This window comes from Anabrus simplex, chromosome 5 (genome assembly GCF_040414725.1).
Source record: "Anabrus simplex isolate iqAnaSimp1 chromosome 5, ASM4041472v1, whole genome shotgun sequence".
Lineage (NCBI taxonomy): Eukaryota > Metazoa > Arthropoda > Insecta > Orthoptera > Tettigoniidae > Anabrus > Anabrus simplex.
This window is the reverse complement of record NC_090269.1, coordinates 278,573,345-278,589,873: the sequence shown is the minus strand read 5'-3', so window position 1 is coordinate 278,589,873 and position 16,529 is coordinate 278,573,345.

Genomic DNA, 16,529 nt, shown 5'->3' with positions numbered 1-16,529 from the left:
AAGTTGGAACAGCTGAAGAAGAATGGCTCGGATTTAAAGAAACCCTGGTGGACACTGCAGTCAATATTGTTGGCAAAATGAGTGGCAAAGTAAGAGAGAAAGAAACCGTATGGTGGAATGAAACTGTCCGAACAGCATTAAAGGAGAGAAATGAAATGGGGAAATTAAGATGTAGAGAATGCCAGAAAGGTGTGGTAAGGAATGAAGAGAAGTTAGAAGAACTCGGTCAGCTGTACTGAGACTTGAAGCTTAAAGTGAACACAATCATTTCTGATGAGAAAGAGAGAACCTGGACAGAATTTACACAGAAACTAGAAGGCAGCAAGAACAACATGAAACTGTTATACCATGTGGTGAGGAGTGTCACCCCCCACCCCCTCCCTCTTTGGTTATTCGGTTACTCCAAACCCGACATTACCAAACTTCAGAGATAAGACGGAGAAAAACGCAAATGAAGAGATAGCGAAAATACAAGGCGATAAATTATAAGACACCAGAGTCCGGTACACAGAGGGGCAATGTGGTGAAGTATTCAGGTCCAATAATAATTCGTCGATCGGATCAAACAAGAAACTGTTCGAAGTTGGACTCCTTCTGTCCTATGTAAAATATAAACCAACCTTACTACCAGCAAACGAAAGAAAGAGATAAGACTTAAACACAAGTTTATTAAAAATCAAAGGTTCAAATGAAAGAGAAATAAATTCATAAAAAGGAAAAGAAAAAAACCACACATCATAAATTCCTTTGGAGAGTACTCACAAATGATTGCATGTGAATGCTGTCAACATATCGCCTTCCTAGCGACCTTCATAATACAATTTGCATACTTCAGTACTAAAGATGGGCTAATGTTCCCACTCATTCTTTCATCGGGAGAAAAACTATTGGCATAACCATCCCATTTACCTTGGAGCTAATATCTTTTCGATATTATTCCAAAATAATATATAACATACCACAGAGAAGGAACAGACACTGCAGAAAAGAAGAAGCTCCTCAATAATGACTTCAGGCAAAAAAGAATATAAAGCAGGGCAAAACTGCGTCACATGTGGACGGGTGTCAAATGAAAGGAAAAAAGGTAAGAATTTGCACAGAAAAATAAAATGGCTATCTCCCAAAGAACCCAAAAGTAAAAGGATAAGGTTACTGGTAGGTCGCACTATGGCAAGACGCAAATGGCATGTATGAATGGGTCAGTAAAATAAAATATTGATCCAGAGTAAAATAAAAACTAATGGTGAAATAAATCTTTCTCCTTCATTGTGTATCAAAATACGGTCTATTCCACTCAGCTGCATGACAAACATACAAAATTGGGCATCTTGCAGATTCAAAGTGCCATGTAGAAATGCACCAGAATGCAAAGTCACTGTCTTATAATACTGGGATAATACCGTAGACTGGTCCAAATTACTAGACTAGATATGTACAAAATCATGACATACATAACCACCACAGGGTCTCAAGAAAACACCTTTGATGATAAATGCCACATAGACATTTACAAAGCAAACTTAGGGACTTCAAGACGGTCCAAGCATAAGACATCGATGAAATCTCCGACAAGAGCTCCAAAATACCAGGCACATGTAAACGGAGATGTCAGTAACACCAACAATATTCGAATAGACTGTATCGTGCCACAACATTGAAGTAATGCAGAAAGAAAAACATATATAATGTGGTGAGACGTCAAAAATAGGCAAAAACCCAAGCAAAGCGTGAAATAATATGGGAATACCTACAAAGTATAACGTTCAGTCAGTGGTAACCGAAGTGTGACCGATAACGCAGAGTAAAACAGGCACAGAAAATTAATCAAGATACGGTGAACGTAGTGGCACAAACTTACATAGTTACGTAAAGATAAAGAATGATAGATTCTGTGCGAATCTCCAGTGTACCATCATTTGAATCTCTTATAAATATTATAAAATAGTAAAAAGGCCTGCATTATGTTTCTGGACTGCATTTTTGCTTTACTCTGAAGTTCAAAGAAAAAAATGTCATTAAGGGCCGTTTTCCCCAAATGAGTTTAAACTAGGTTTATTTTAATCTGGTTTAAGTCTGAGTTTAAACTAACATTCATTTTCCCCATATTGGTTTAAACTTTGTATCTAGTTTAAACCTGGCTCAGAGTTAAACCTTCTATATTGTTGGTTTAAACTGCTGTATATATTCAACCTTCTTGATATTTTATTAACGTATCTGTGATTTTCCTAACAGAAGGGTTAGTTTTGACTACCAGTACTGCAGCACTTTAATGAAAAACGTACTAAAATTATAACCTAGTATTAATATTAGAAAAATGGGAGAATTTATTGAAGTCTTTGGTTAAATAGGAAATAATTTTGATGTGCAAGAGAGGTTAAGAAGCCGCGTTCCAACAAAAGTTTACAATCTTGGAAAATCGGATGTAACGGAGTTCTTTGATGGATTTATAATTCATAAGCGAACAGCAAGGATTGTCTAGTATCGAAGAAGGATTAATTTAAAACGTCAACTGCACGAAATAATGCTATTTCGCTAGAAGCAATGATTCTGGTTGCTTTAAGATATGATGCAGCAGGCATTTTTTTCATTAACAACGGGGACCACAGACCTTAAATTGCAGTCTCCTTATAATATTATATACTGTAAAATACTGTTGGTGGCATGAATACTGTAATGTGAAGCATAAAAATATTCCTACATAAGTCGTGTAATACGTCCGCTCTTCAAGCGGTACCTGGTGGCTGTAGTCGCTAAACCGTGAAGTCAGCATCGTCCGAATCCGTGACAAGACGGTTCGAATCTAATTTGTCAAAAATATTTTTACCATCAGAATGTTGACCGGCACGGTAGGAGAGGCAGTGGTATACAATTTCTAATCGCTAGATTGTATATTTATAGGATCAGAAAAACAATAAAGTGTTACATGCTTGCTAGTAAACTTGTAATAGAATAGATTATAGTTAAGAATGTTTCATCGTATCTATTGCCAGCATACCAGCAATAGAAATATTAATGCTGTAGGGAGAAGAGTATTATGCATACAGTACGACATATCGCGAACTTGGTTATGTTATAAACGAATATGGAATCAAATAATACATCCTCAGTGGTCTGTCTGCTGGATCCAAGGTTTGTGAGATTGATCCCGGCCGAGGGCGATGGATTTTGATAGGAGATAGATCCCGAGCATGCTTGGAATTTGTTTACTTGAAATTCACATAAATGTTGATTTTCTGAGGAAAGGAATACCGTAGGCCTATTGCTGAAAGACCAGGATTTTAATATTTCAACGTTCCCTTGTGTTCCGTAAGACAATACAGACATCAAAAGACACGTATTAGGCCCACGGTACTTGTTTATGGTAAAGCATGACAGAGAAAAATAAGAAATAAAAGTGCGTTCCAATAAATTGTAGACAGCAATAGGTAGAATTATATGACACAACACTTCGCACAAATGTAAACAATTTATTTATCAGTAAAGCTAATATCCCACCGAATTTGTTCTTTATTCACTACGTACGATAGCATTAATTCGCCATAAACAGCTGATATTATTACAAAAATGTCGGTCATTGAATTACTTGGCTCTGATTGGCCAATTCCAATCGACCATGCCTTAGACTATTCCTTCAGTGCAGCCAACGTTAGCGCCAACGACAGCTCGCCCGTTTAAACTAAACGAGTGTCAGAAATTGGTGGAGAAAATGGACGCAACTTTAAACTAGGTACTAAAGTTGAACGGGTTTAATTTATACCATGTTTAACTCGATTTGGAGAAAATGGCCCTAAGAGACTTAAAATCAAGGAGGTAGAAAAGCCAAAGGTACTGCCATCTTGTGACAGTATGATAAACTATCAAGTGTAAGATTGCTAGTACAGAAACAAAGTAAAAGGTTTTGTAACATTATTTAAACATATGTGAAATTGAAGATAAATACAGACAGAGAAGCAGAAGCGTCTCAGAAGCAAGAAAAGCAACTATGAAGGAATAAAGGCCCTGGAGAAAGAAGATGGTAACATCACTTGGAAGGACAGAGATAAGATACATGGGACAGTATTCTGAAAAATTATATAAGAGTGAAAATTTAAATATCAAACAACAGGAGACCACGGCGAAAGAAAATATTGAAAACGTGGAGCTTCCTATAATATGGATGGAAATGGAAAATGCCCTAAAGAACATGAGTAATGCCAAGGCAGTGGGCATAGGTGAATTAAATGCTGACATGTTCAAGGCTGTTGGAGTGCAGGGATTACAGTTGTTATTTAGAGTCCTAAACACCATTTAGAAAGAAGAAAAACTACCCAAAGACTGGACTAAAGGAGTCTTCATTCTTCTGTTTAGGAAAGGAGACAGACAGAAACCCAGCAACTACAGGGTCATCACTCTTCTAATGGACTAAAAATAATGGAACGAATCATAGAACAGAGATTAAGAACCATCATTGAACCACAGCTTGAAGAGGAGCAGTATGGTTTTGGAAGGAAAAGGGGAACGACATATATATTTTCTGTAAGGAAGTCATGGAGAAGCACTGGGACAAAGGAAAAATTGTCATCTTTATTTTCCTAGATATTGAGAAGACTTATGACAGTATACAGGGACAAAAATAATCTGGGAATGCTTTGAGAATAGATACATACCATGTGCACTGAGTGAGTTGGCCGTGTGGTTAGGGGCGCGCAGCTGTGAGCTTGCTTTTGGGAGATAGTGGGTTCAAACCCCACTGTTGGCAGCCTTGAAGAATGTTTTTCAATGGTTTCTCATTTTTCACACCAGGCAAATGTTGAGGCTGTACCTTAAGGCCACGACCATTTCCTTCCCACTCCTATCCCATCATCGCCATAAGACCTATCTGTGTCAATGCGACATAAAGCCAATTGAAAAGATTATACCATGTGCTTTAATTAATGAAGTCAAAATGCTGTATGAACATTGCCGGAGTTGTGTCCGAGTAGGGGATGGATATTTAGAGTGCTTTGAGACTAGGCAGAGTGTACAACAATGCAGTGTACTATCGTCATTTTTATTCATCGTTGTAATGAATGAAATAACGAAAAGAATTAAGAGACTCAATAATGATCAGAAGATTTTAATTTTGAAATTTACTCTCAGAACAATTGTTAACTTCATTTAAATTTATGTTTGTAAATCATTATTGGAATATTCAGACACCCTGTGTAAACTAGCGTAATGGTATATGTCTCTCCTATTACAATTATCATTTTCCTTCACAAGCTTTGCAGTGAATGAAAGCATTACAACATCTCTTAAGGATAGATGGAAAATATGGTGGACTGGAGAGCTAAAATTTAAACTTTTTTCCATTTCTTCTCACTCCCCTTTCTTTGTCTTGATGTATAGCAATGCATCTGTCTCCTTATTTCAGGGGAAAGTAGGATTAATACATACAATATTTCTGTTGCAGAATGTATAAAGATTATTATCTACCATTCAGATACTCCAAAATCCCTCCTATCGAGAAAAAAAGTTACAAGAGAAGTATTGTTCAAGTACCTATATGATAATAATGTACTGGTGACAGCAAGTATGGATAAGAATGCTCTCGTCGACCATGTTCTCAAATTGTGGAACAGGAATGCTAGCAGATACAACCTAGGGGAGTTTGTAAGTATGAACATTTTATTAAGTACCGTATTTACTCGCGTATTAGACCCCTTTTCCCCCCACTTTTACAGCCAAAAAAGCTAAGGGGGGGGGGTCCAATATGCCATAACCTCAAATTTTGTGCAGTGAACACATGACTTCTAGGCTATAAAGAGCTACAAATTGTACATGTAAACATTCTACATTGTTCTTTAACAAATCTATGAATGTATTTGAGTTATACTAGCTATTTTTGTTGGAAGACAGTATTTCTAAATGCAAAAAGTCATTAAATGGTGAACACGACTTTTAAGCCTACATATAAAGTAAATATAATCAGTTTTAGTTACTCATATCACGTCATTCGTTTCATCTCATTAATTCCTCTGATGATGCCAACATCAGGAAGGGCATATGGTCCTAAAAACTCGCTATGAAGATTCGTCTCGCTTCATACTCGACCCTGTAGAGAAAAGGGATAAGGGTATCATATTATGCAATATTGATACTAAGTAACTCAGTGGCCAGTCATTTGTCTCTGTCAGTTGAGCATTAGGCCTATCACACAGTAAACCTGAGCACTGCTTTCATTTTAATTGTCTTGCGCCGCTACTACCCTGCTACCGGTGTGTCATCGTTCCACATGATGTTATCTTCAGTGCCATCTCGTCAGCCATGCACTGCAATCAAGACCGAGAGTATTCGAGGTCCCGTCTTTTTAAACCTTTTAAAAATAGTTTCGTTCCTGACTATAGAGTCCAAACTGTGTGAAGCTATTCCCAAATGGTTTCTGGAGATGGTCTCTAATATTCCCAGATGGTATATGTGTAGCAGAATAAAGCCGTTTTGTTGAAAGCGTGCCAGACCACCAGCTGATAACTAGCATATGTTATGAGTTGCATTTCCGAATGTAATACATATTGACTGGAAGAATTCTTTTGATAACTGCAGTTGTTGAAAGCCAGACCCTTATTTTTATGTATATTTCATGTTTGTTCTCTACATTTATCACATCGGGATTTACCTAAACAGCTGTAAATGAGATAAGAGAGACCGCATTGTTTAGGTTAGGTATGGTATCGCCCGGTTAGTGCCCAAAGTTCCACGACGGAAAGAATAAAAATAAATAACAGGAAAGTTTTGCCACATTTATGGATATCTACAGATGTGACGGTAATTTGTTTTACTATCATAATATTTAATTTCGTACGTTCGTTGTCTCCCATTTTTTATTAATGCATACCCTCATATGTTTTGTTTGGCATCTCCGGAAATTGTTGAAATTCCGTGCGGACATAAAAAATCAATATCATCATTTGTTAGGTACGTTGGTGAGTAAAACTATTGTGATTGGATTTTTTAATCACGTTTTAAACAGACTTCTCTCCCAAACAACCTGTTATGAAGAGACTTTTAATTTTTGCAAATATATTTCACTAGCAAATGTACCCGTGCTTCGCTACGGTATTCTACATTGTATACGGATATCGACGTAAATACTGTGCGTGCAGCAAATGAGATTGTTTTAAAATTGCATGTCTCTTAGCCTTATCCGAGAAATAGCATGGGGAGGTCCACATACGTTGTTTCCAATGTAAAGTGAGGGTTGCGGAGTTGTGATGATAACGCCAGGCTCACTTGCCTACTGCCATTCACAATCGAGTTGGCAAGTTTACATTATAATTGCAGGCCCCAATGCCTACTGCGCGCTCACAATCGATTTGGGGAGTTTTAGTTACAATGGCAGACCCATTTCCTACTTTCAGACAGGTTACAGTTGAGGAGTTTTTATTATAATACCAGGCAACTTCCCTACCACCAGTCAAAATTGAGTTGTGCAGTTATCATTATAATGACAGTCCCTTTTTACTGCTGCTAGCCAGCTTACCGCCAGTCACACGGAATTAGTGAGTTTCCATGAAAATAGCAGGCCACTATGCCTAATGCTAGTCAAATTTTAGATTGGAACATTTGTTTATAATGGCGGGCACCCTGGCCTAGAACCAAACACAATAGAGTAGGGGACTTTCGAACAAAACTGCATGATCCCTTGCCTTCTGCAAGACAAATCGAAAAGTGAATTATTCATTAAAATGGTAGGCCCTCCTTACTAATGCCAGTTACACAGGAGTTGGAGAAGGACCCCATTCCTACTGCCAGCAGTCAAAGTCGGTGTAGGGAGTACTGATTACAATAGCAGACACATCCTTTCTCGATCGCTACAAATCTACATTAATGAATATATACAGATGGACATACGAAAGTATATGAATGTTTACAATATTGCAGACCTTCATTTACAGATTAACTGCTGCTAAACGGTACGTCATATCGACAAAGGATTGTACCGTAAGGCGCAGTATTTAGAGATCTAAATGGCTGGTCCTATGATATTTTCTCGCATCTAATCTATTCATGGGTCAGATTGAATCAGAAACGTTGAATAGGTTGAAATTTGTGTAAGATTATCTTACATTGCATTACTTTTTGGATAATTATGTGACATAGCATTTGGCTCACATATGGGTACTGGGTGGGCCAATGTTCGTGTAGAGTTTGATCATACTATCTTTCCTGTAAGTGATTGAAATGATGCACATGAGAAGAAAAGGTTTAGAAATTAATTTCCATTAAGGCAGGTAGATTTCCATTAAGTTTGGTTGTGTGTATTTTGAGGGAGTGCAAAATCACGGTTTCGGTTTCGTATAAACCCCCAATTAGTTCAGGGATTTAGAAACAATATTTGCCCTAAAACCTCCCCAAAGGATAGGTGGATTCTAAATATGAAGTTTGGTGGAAATATATCCAGTAGTTTTCAAGTTAGAGAAAGACAAACAGACCAAACAAACAAACAAACAAACAAAGAAACAAACAAACAAACAAACTAACTAACTAACAGACACCAAGGAAACCTACCCTTGGACAGATGGATGCTATATATAAAATTTGGTTCAAATATCTTGTTAGTTTTCAAGTTGTAAGAAGTACGCTTTACACGCACCCGCTCTTGCGTTAAGTCCGCTGGGATTTGTACCGAAAAACGGTCCGTTAATGATATCTCCCTTACTAAATCCTGTTATCGAAATGATGCACATGAGAAAAAAGGTTTAAAAATTCATTTTCATTAAGGCAGGTTGATTTCCATTAAGTTCGGTTGTGTATACATTGAGGGAGTGCAAAATCACGGTTTCGGTTTCGTAAAAATCCCCACTCAGTTCAGGGATTTAGAAACGATATTTGCGCTAAAACCTACCCAAGGAGAGGTGGATTCTAAATATGAAGTTTGGTGGAAATATATATTTAGTAGTTTTCAAGTTATAGAAGGACAGACAAACAGACAAAGAGACTAACAGACAAACAAACAGACAAACAGACACCAAAGCTAAAAATGATGCAGATGGTCATTATTACACCTGAAACGGATAACTGTACGGAAATTTCGCCAAAATAATCAGTGTACAGACACACAGTTTGCGCTAAAACCTACCCAAGGCCAGGTGGATTCTAAATATGAAGTTTGGTGGAAATATATCCAGTAGTTTTCAAGTTATAGAAGGACAGACAAACAGATAAACAGACAAACAAACAGACAAACAGACACCAAAGCTAAAAATGATGCAGATGGTCATTATTACACCTGAAACGGATAACTGTACCGAAATTTCGCCAAAATAATCAATGTACAGACACACGGTCGTTACGATTTTATTTATATAGATGACGGATAAGCATGAGCACGTTGAAAAGTGCAGACTTTCACTTCGAGATTCATATCTCCTAAACGGTTTATGATATTAAGAAACGGTTTGAGCCATCAGACGCCTCATTTATCGCCCTACATGTTTGTTTCTAAACCATTTCCTCGTATCTCCCATATTAAGGGGGTAAATTGAGTTCAAATTTTGAATAGGGTGAAATTTGGGTGCATTTTTAACATTTTACATTACATTTTGCCTACTTATGTATAAGCTAGAATCATGAAATTTGGTACACATATGTCCCTTAATCGTGCCAATGTGCGCACACAACGTGATGATCCTATCATTCTTATAAGTGTGTGAAACAATAAAATATACTTGTAAAAATCACCAAATTTACGAACAATCCAGAAATACGGCCAAATTTAACGTATAAGGGAGAGAGATACGACAAAATGTCACAGGACCAAAGTTGTAGATCACTCCGAATTGAAGTGACGTTGTGCCATCCGTTTTGTGATACGATTTAACCGTTTAGCCAAAAAATAGCTCAAAAGGAATGTCTGCACAGTCATTAAAATTGCCTCCATATTTCGATATCCTTGGGGGTAAAAAGTGAAAAATTTGAACATCTTGGAATTTTGCCGTCGGTTAGGGACCAAAAGCTATAATTTCACCAAATTTCAATTGTCTACCTCGTCTCGCAGGTTGTGCCGCCATCTTGATTTGGGGGGATGGGGGATAAAAATGAGGAAATTCCCGAAAATTTTTAAGCCCACGAAACCTATAGGTTATCGTTTTGGATATACTATACGACTGTGTTCTTATACTGAGCCCAAAATTTGAGTCCCCCCAGCGTGCCCCCTTCAGTGAATTTTGAGAATTTCCGATTTTTCTAGGGATCCTGGGGTCATCAGTTTCCCTCGTACCAAGTTTCAAATTTCTGAGATTTCTGGAAGTGCCTCATTAACTCACGTCTTTTTTCATTTTTAAATATTTATATATACATCGCTCCAGCCCGACTTGCTTTTATATACACTGACTGACAGAGCAAATGCAACACCAAGAAGGAGTGGTCAGAACTTTATGCCAATTGCAGGGTAGACTGACGTCACTGAGGATGCTCATGATGTGAAATGCGCCGCTGTGCTGCGCACGTAGCGAACGATAAATGGGACACGGCGTTGGCGAATGGCCCACTTCGTACCGTGATTTCTCAGCCGAGTCATTGTAGAACGTGTTGTCGTGTGCCACAGGACACGTGTAAAGCTAAGAATGCCAGGCCGCCGTCAACGGAGGCATTTCCAGCAGACAGACGACTTTACGAGGGGTATGGTGATCGGGCTGAGAAGGGCAGGTTGGTCGCTTCGTCAAATCGCAGCCGATACCCACAGGGATGTGTCCACGGTGCAGCGCCTGTGGCGAAGATGGTTGGCGCAGGGACATGTGGCACGTGCGAGGGGTCCAGGCGCAGCCCGAGTGACGTCAGCATGCGAGGATTGGCGCATCCGCCACCAAGCGGTGGCAGCCCCGCACGCCACGTCAACCGCCATTCTTCAGCATGTGCAAGACACCCTGGCTGTTCCAATATCGACCAGAACAATATCCCGTCGATTGGTTGAAGGAGGCCTGCACTCCCGGCGTCCGCTCAGAAGACTACCATTGACTCCACAGCATAGACGTGCACGCCTGGCATGGTGCCGGGCTAGAGCGACTTGGATGAGGGAATGGTGGAACGTCGTGTTCTCCGATGAGTCACGCTTCTGTTCTGTCAGTGATAGTCACCGCAGACGAGTGTGGCGTCGGCGTGGAGAAAGGTCAAATCCGGCAGTAACTGTGGAGCGCCCTACCGCTAGACAACGCGGCATCATGGTTTGGGGCGCTATTGCGTATGATTCCACGTCACCTCTAGTGCGTATTCAAGGCACGTTAAATGCCCACCGCTACGTGCAGCATGTGCTGCGGCCGGTGGCACTCCCGTACCTTCAGGGGCTGCTCAATGGTCTGTTTCAGCAGGATAATGCCCGCCCACACACTGCTCGCATCTCCCAACAGGCTCTACGAGGTGTACAGATGCTTCTTTGGCCAGCGTACTCTTCGGATCTCTCACCAATCGAACACGTGTGGGATCTCATTGGACGCCGTTTGCAAACTCTGTCCCAGCCTCGTACGGACGACCAACTGTGGCAAATGGTTGACAGAGAATGGAGAACCATCCCTCAGGACACCATCCGCACTCTTATTGACTCTGTACCTCGACGTGTTTCTGCGTGCATCGCCGCTCGCCGTGGTCCTACATATTAATGAGTCGATGCCGTGCGCATTGTGTAACCTGCATATCGGTTTGAAATAAACATCAATTATTCGTCCGTGCCGACTCTGTTTTTTTTCCCAACTTTCATCACTTTCGAACCACTCCTTCTTGGTGTTGCATTTGCTCTGTCAGTCAGTGTATATAGATGACGGATAAGCACGAGCACGTTGAAAAGTGCAGACTTCCACTTCGAGATTCATATCTCCAAAACGGTTTATGAAATTAAGAAACGGTTTGCGCCATCAGACGCCTCAATCATCGCTCTACATGTTTGTATCTAAACCATTTCCTCGTATCTCCCATATTAAGGGGGTAAATAGAGTTCCAGTTTTGAATAGGGTGAAATTTGGGTGCATTTTGAACATTTTACATTACATTTTGCCTACTTATGTATAAGCTAGAATCATGAAATTTGGTACACGTGGTAATCGGTAATCGTGGTAATCGTGCCAATGTGCGCACACAACGTGATGATCCTATCATTCTTATAAGTGTGTCAAACAATAAAATATACTTGTAAAAATCACCAAATTTACGAACAATCCAGAAATACGGCCAAATTTAACGTATAAGGGAGAGAGATACGACAAAATGTCACAGGACCAAAGTTGTAGATCACTCCGAATTGAAGTGACGTTGTGCCATCCGTTTTGTGATACGACTTACCGTTTAGCCAAAAAATAGCTCAAAAGGAATGTCTGCACAGTCATTAAAATTGCCTCCATATTTCGATATCCTTGTGGGTAAAAAGTGAAAAATTTGAACATCTTGGAATTTTGCCGTCGGTTAGAGACCAAAAGCTATAATTTCACCAAATTTCAATTGTCTACCTCGTCTCGCAGGTTGTGCCGCCATCTTGATTTTGGGGGATGGGGGATAAAAATGAGGAAATTCCCGAAAATTTTTAAGCCCACGAAACCTATAGGTTATCGTTTTGGATATACTATACGACTGTGTTCTTATACTGAGCCCAAAATTTGAGCCCCCCCAGCGTGCCCCCTTCAGTGAATTTTGAGAATTTCCAATTTTTCTAGGGATCCTGGGGTCATCAGTTTCCCTCGTACCAAGTTTCAAATTTCTGAGATTTCTGGAAGTGCCTCATTAATTCACGTCTTTTTTTCATTTTTAAATGTTTATATATACATCGCTCCAGCCCGACTTGCTTTTATATATATAGATTAATTGAAGTTGGCACTTTCCAAGCCTATTACTGATTGGTCAGATGATTTTGTATTTTTGAAAATGGTTATGCAAGCAACAGTCATGTCCGTCATCAGGTTGTGATATCGCATCATTAAGGCATATCAAATGCAATAAAGTATAGAAGGCACAAGTTCCTTTACTTCAAAATAATAAAAAAACATTGGCGCCCAACAGCACGGCTCTCAATAACCTGAGATGTTCAATACAAGCAAGATCATGAAAAGTGAAATCCAGAAGTGAAAACAATGCATCGCAATTGAGGTTAAGCAGCGGAGTAAAAATACAACACTTCTCGAATTCGTGGAATCATTCACGGATATTGCATTCTCGTTCATAACGAAAATCAGACCGCTGAGGCCAACAACTTCAACGGAGCGCAGCATATATTGGTAATCAGGCAAGTATGATTCGATGTTACGTACATACAAAGAAGTAAAGACAAGATTTCAAGTTTTACATTCTTCTCACCGCTCACTGTAAGAATCTCCGTGCGACCGTGAGTCTCTTTGACATATACACCATCCTTGCTATACATACGCTACTCTTAGACTTAGATTCTAGCCTCTTTCCCTTAGTGCATGTTCGTAACATAAACATGCAGTGATCAACATAATAATAATAATAAAATAATAATTGAAGTCCCTTGATCCTCCTGTTGTCATAATATAAAATATCCATATTCCTTTGTCATATAACCTCAATTCAGCAACACGATTCCTTTGAATTTATACATAACCTTCACGCAATCCCTTCAAACTTTCACAGCATAGGCTAACCTTAATTTCAATATGTCGCAACTAAACAAATTGAAACAATCGCGTGGTCGAGTAAAAGGCATGTTAACAAGAATAATAAAGTTGATTACAGCTGACATGTCAAAATCAAAGGCGAAGGTTAAAATAAAAAAATGTGAAGAGCTATGGAATTCTTTTGAAGAAGTACAAATGAAAATAGAGGAAACTGAGATCACTGATGAAACAGCTGCATTACAGTTTGAAGAGGAATGTGAGGGAGAGCGAGAGCTATTTGAATCTATTTATTTCCGCGCAGTTACACAACTGCAAATGATAATAGATGAAGCAGAGGATGTTCAAAATAATTTACTAGCTCAAATGAACACGGCAGTAAACAATGCCGTTCATCAACAGGAAGTTCCACGACATCATAACAGAAGAATGCAGAAATTACCAGAAATTAAATTACCGGAATTTAACGGCGAATTCACAAAATGGTTGCTTTTTAAGAACAGTTTTGAGTCAACCATTCATAATGATACTCAACTAACAAATATCCAAAAATATCAGTATATGATCGGTCTTTTGCAGGGCGAGGCACGCAAAGTCATTCAAGGTTTTACCATTTCAGAAGAAAACTACACAAGTGCGTGGAACTTGCTTGTAGACACATATGATAATCAAATGATGATAATCGAGACACATCTAGATGAACTTTTCAAGTTTCCTACAGTTTTTAATGAGAACAAATCTGAATCACTCAGGCAATTCAAACTCACATGGCTTCATTAAAAGCAATGAAGCAACCGGTACAATATTGGGACACATTGGTTATTCATCTAGCAAAGAAGCAGCTGTATTTCATTGAGCAAAGAGACTGGCAGGAAAGGGTGAAAGGCAACACTCCAGAAAAGATGCCAACATTGGGTGATTTCTGGAAATTTTTAACTGAGCGTTCCCAATCATATATGCTTTTAAATTATAACAAAACCAAGGCATTGAACACAAAGGCAAATCCGAAGGACAAACAACCTAGCAAGAAAGTTGTTATGCCGACATCTCAGGCAAGCTGTAATCTGTGTGGTGGAAGTCGCCCCATTTTTACATGTGAAGAATTAATTAAGCAATCAGTTGAAGACAGAAGAAAACTGCTCTGAGAAAAAGGACAGTGTCATAACTGTTTGAAACTAGGACATATTGCAAAAAATTGCAGAGGATCGAAATGCAAGAAATGTGGACTTCCTCACAACACACTTTTACATGCTGAGGAAGATGACAAACAGAAACAAAATGTTAAAGAAAATCAAGTGCCCATAAACTGTGTGTCGAATCTCAGCATTCACCTGCTTCACTCAATGTGAGCTCGGCGAAAGGAATAACATCGCAAATACTTTTGTCAACAGCTTCAATTGATGTGAAAGATGTTCACGGAAGAAGAATGACATGCCGAGCCTTACTGGATCCAGGATCTCAGTCAAATCTAATAAAGGAAGGTCTGTATAAGAAACTTGGTTTACCGAATGTCAAGACAAACACACAGATCATTGGAGTAGACTGTTCCAAAGTGTAAACAAGAAGGATTACGAGAGTACACCTCGCTTCAAGGAATGACGGATTTGAGGTGGAAGCAGAATTTCTAGTTTTGCCAACTATAACAGGACGATTGCCACAGTTGGAGATCAAGAAGGACAAGATTATTATTCCAAAGGACATTTGCTTGGCAGATCCCACATTCAACAAGCCTGGAGACATAAGACATGTTAATTGGTGCAGGACTTTATTGGAAAATAGTCATAGGTCCACCCAAGAATGAAGCTGAAGGACAACCAGCTCTGCAAAACACCCGATTAGGCTGGATTATAGGCGGTGAAGTTTTTAAGAACAAACCAGGATCAACAACAGCATGCATGAAAATTAGCAATCAACAATTATCAGATCAGATGGAGAAATTTTGGAAACAAGAAGCAATTCCGGAGATTCAACATTACACATCAGAAGAAAGAATATGTGAAAGACAGTTCACGGACACCGTTTGGAGGGATACAACAGGCAGATTCATCGTAAGGCTCCCTATTAAGCCATATGCCATCCTTGGAGAATCAAGAATACACGCACTAAACAGACTAGAATCATTAGTCAAGAGGTTAAGCAGACACCCCGAACTCAAGACAGCTTATGCAGATTTCATGAATGAATATGAAAAACTAGGGCATATGAGCTTGATTGAAACAAACCGAAATCAAGATGTACCAAATTCATACTTCATACCCCATCAACCAGTGGTACGTCCAGATAGCGACACCACAAAGGTCAGAGTGGTATTTGATGCCTCGGCAAAAACATCACTCGGGACATCACTCAATGACAAGCTCATGACAGGACCTGATTTACAGTGAGATCTTTTTCACATTGTACTTAGATTTCGCAGCCATAAGTACGTCATGACGGCAGATGTGGAAAAGATGTTTCGGCAAATCCTCATCCATGCTGAAGATCGAGCATTACAGCAGATTTTGTGGAAAGAGGAATCTTCAGCCCCTGTGAGGATTTATCAGTTGAATACAGTAACATACGGAACAGCATCGGCACCTTACCATGCCATGAGATGCCTAAATGAATTGGCTACTCTTCATGAAAATGAATTTCCAGCAGCAGCAAAGGCTATTTGCGATGACTGCTTAAGTGGAGGAGACATTCTAGAAGACGTGATCGGGCTATGGCGGCAAATACAAAATATACTCAAGAGTGGTGGAATGCATTTGAGGAAATGGAGGTCCAACAGCAAAGAGATATTGCAGAATTTGGAGAGCAAAAGCAACGAAGGGACTTTACTGGTTTTAGACAAAGGTGAAGCTAGTAAGACTTTTGGACTCCTCTGGGACTCAGCACAAGATTGCCTTCAGTTTCGAGTTGAGCTGACAAAGCAGTCACCAAGATCCAAAAGAGAAGTTGCCTCCAAAATCGCACAGA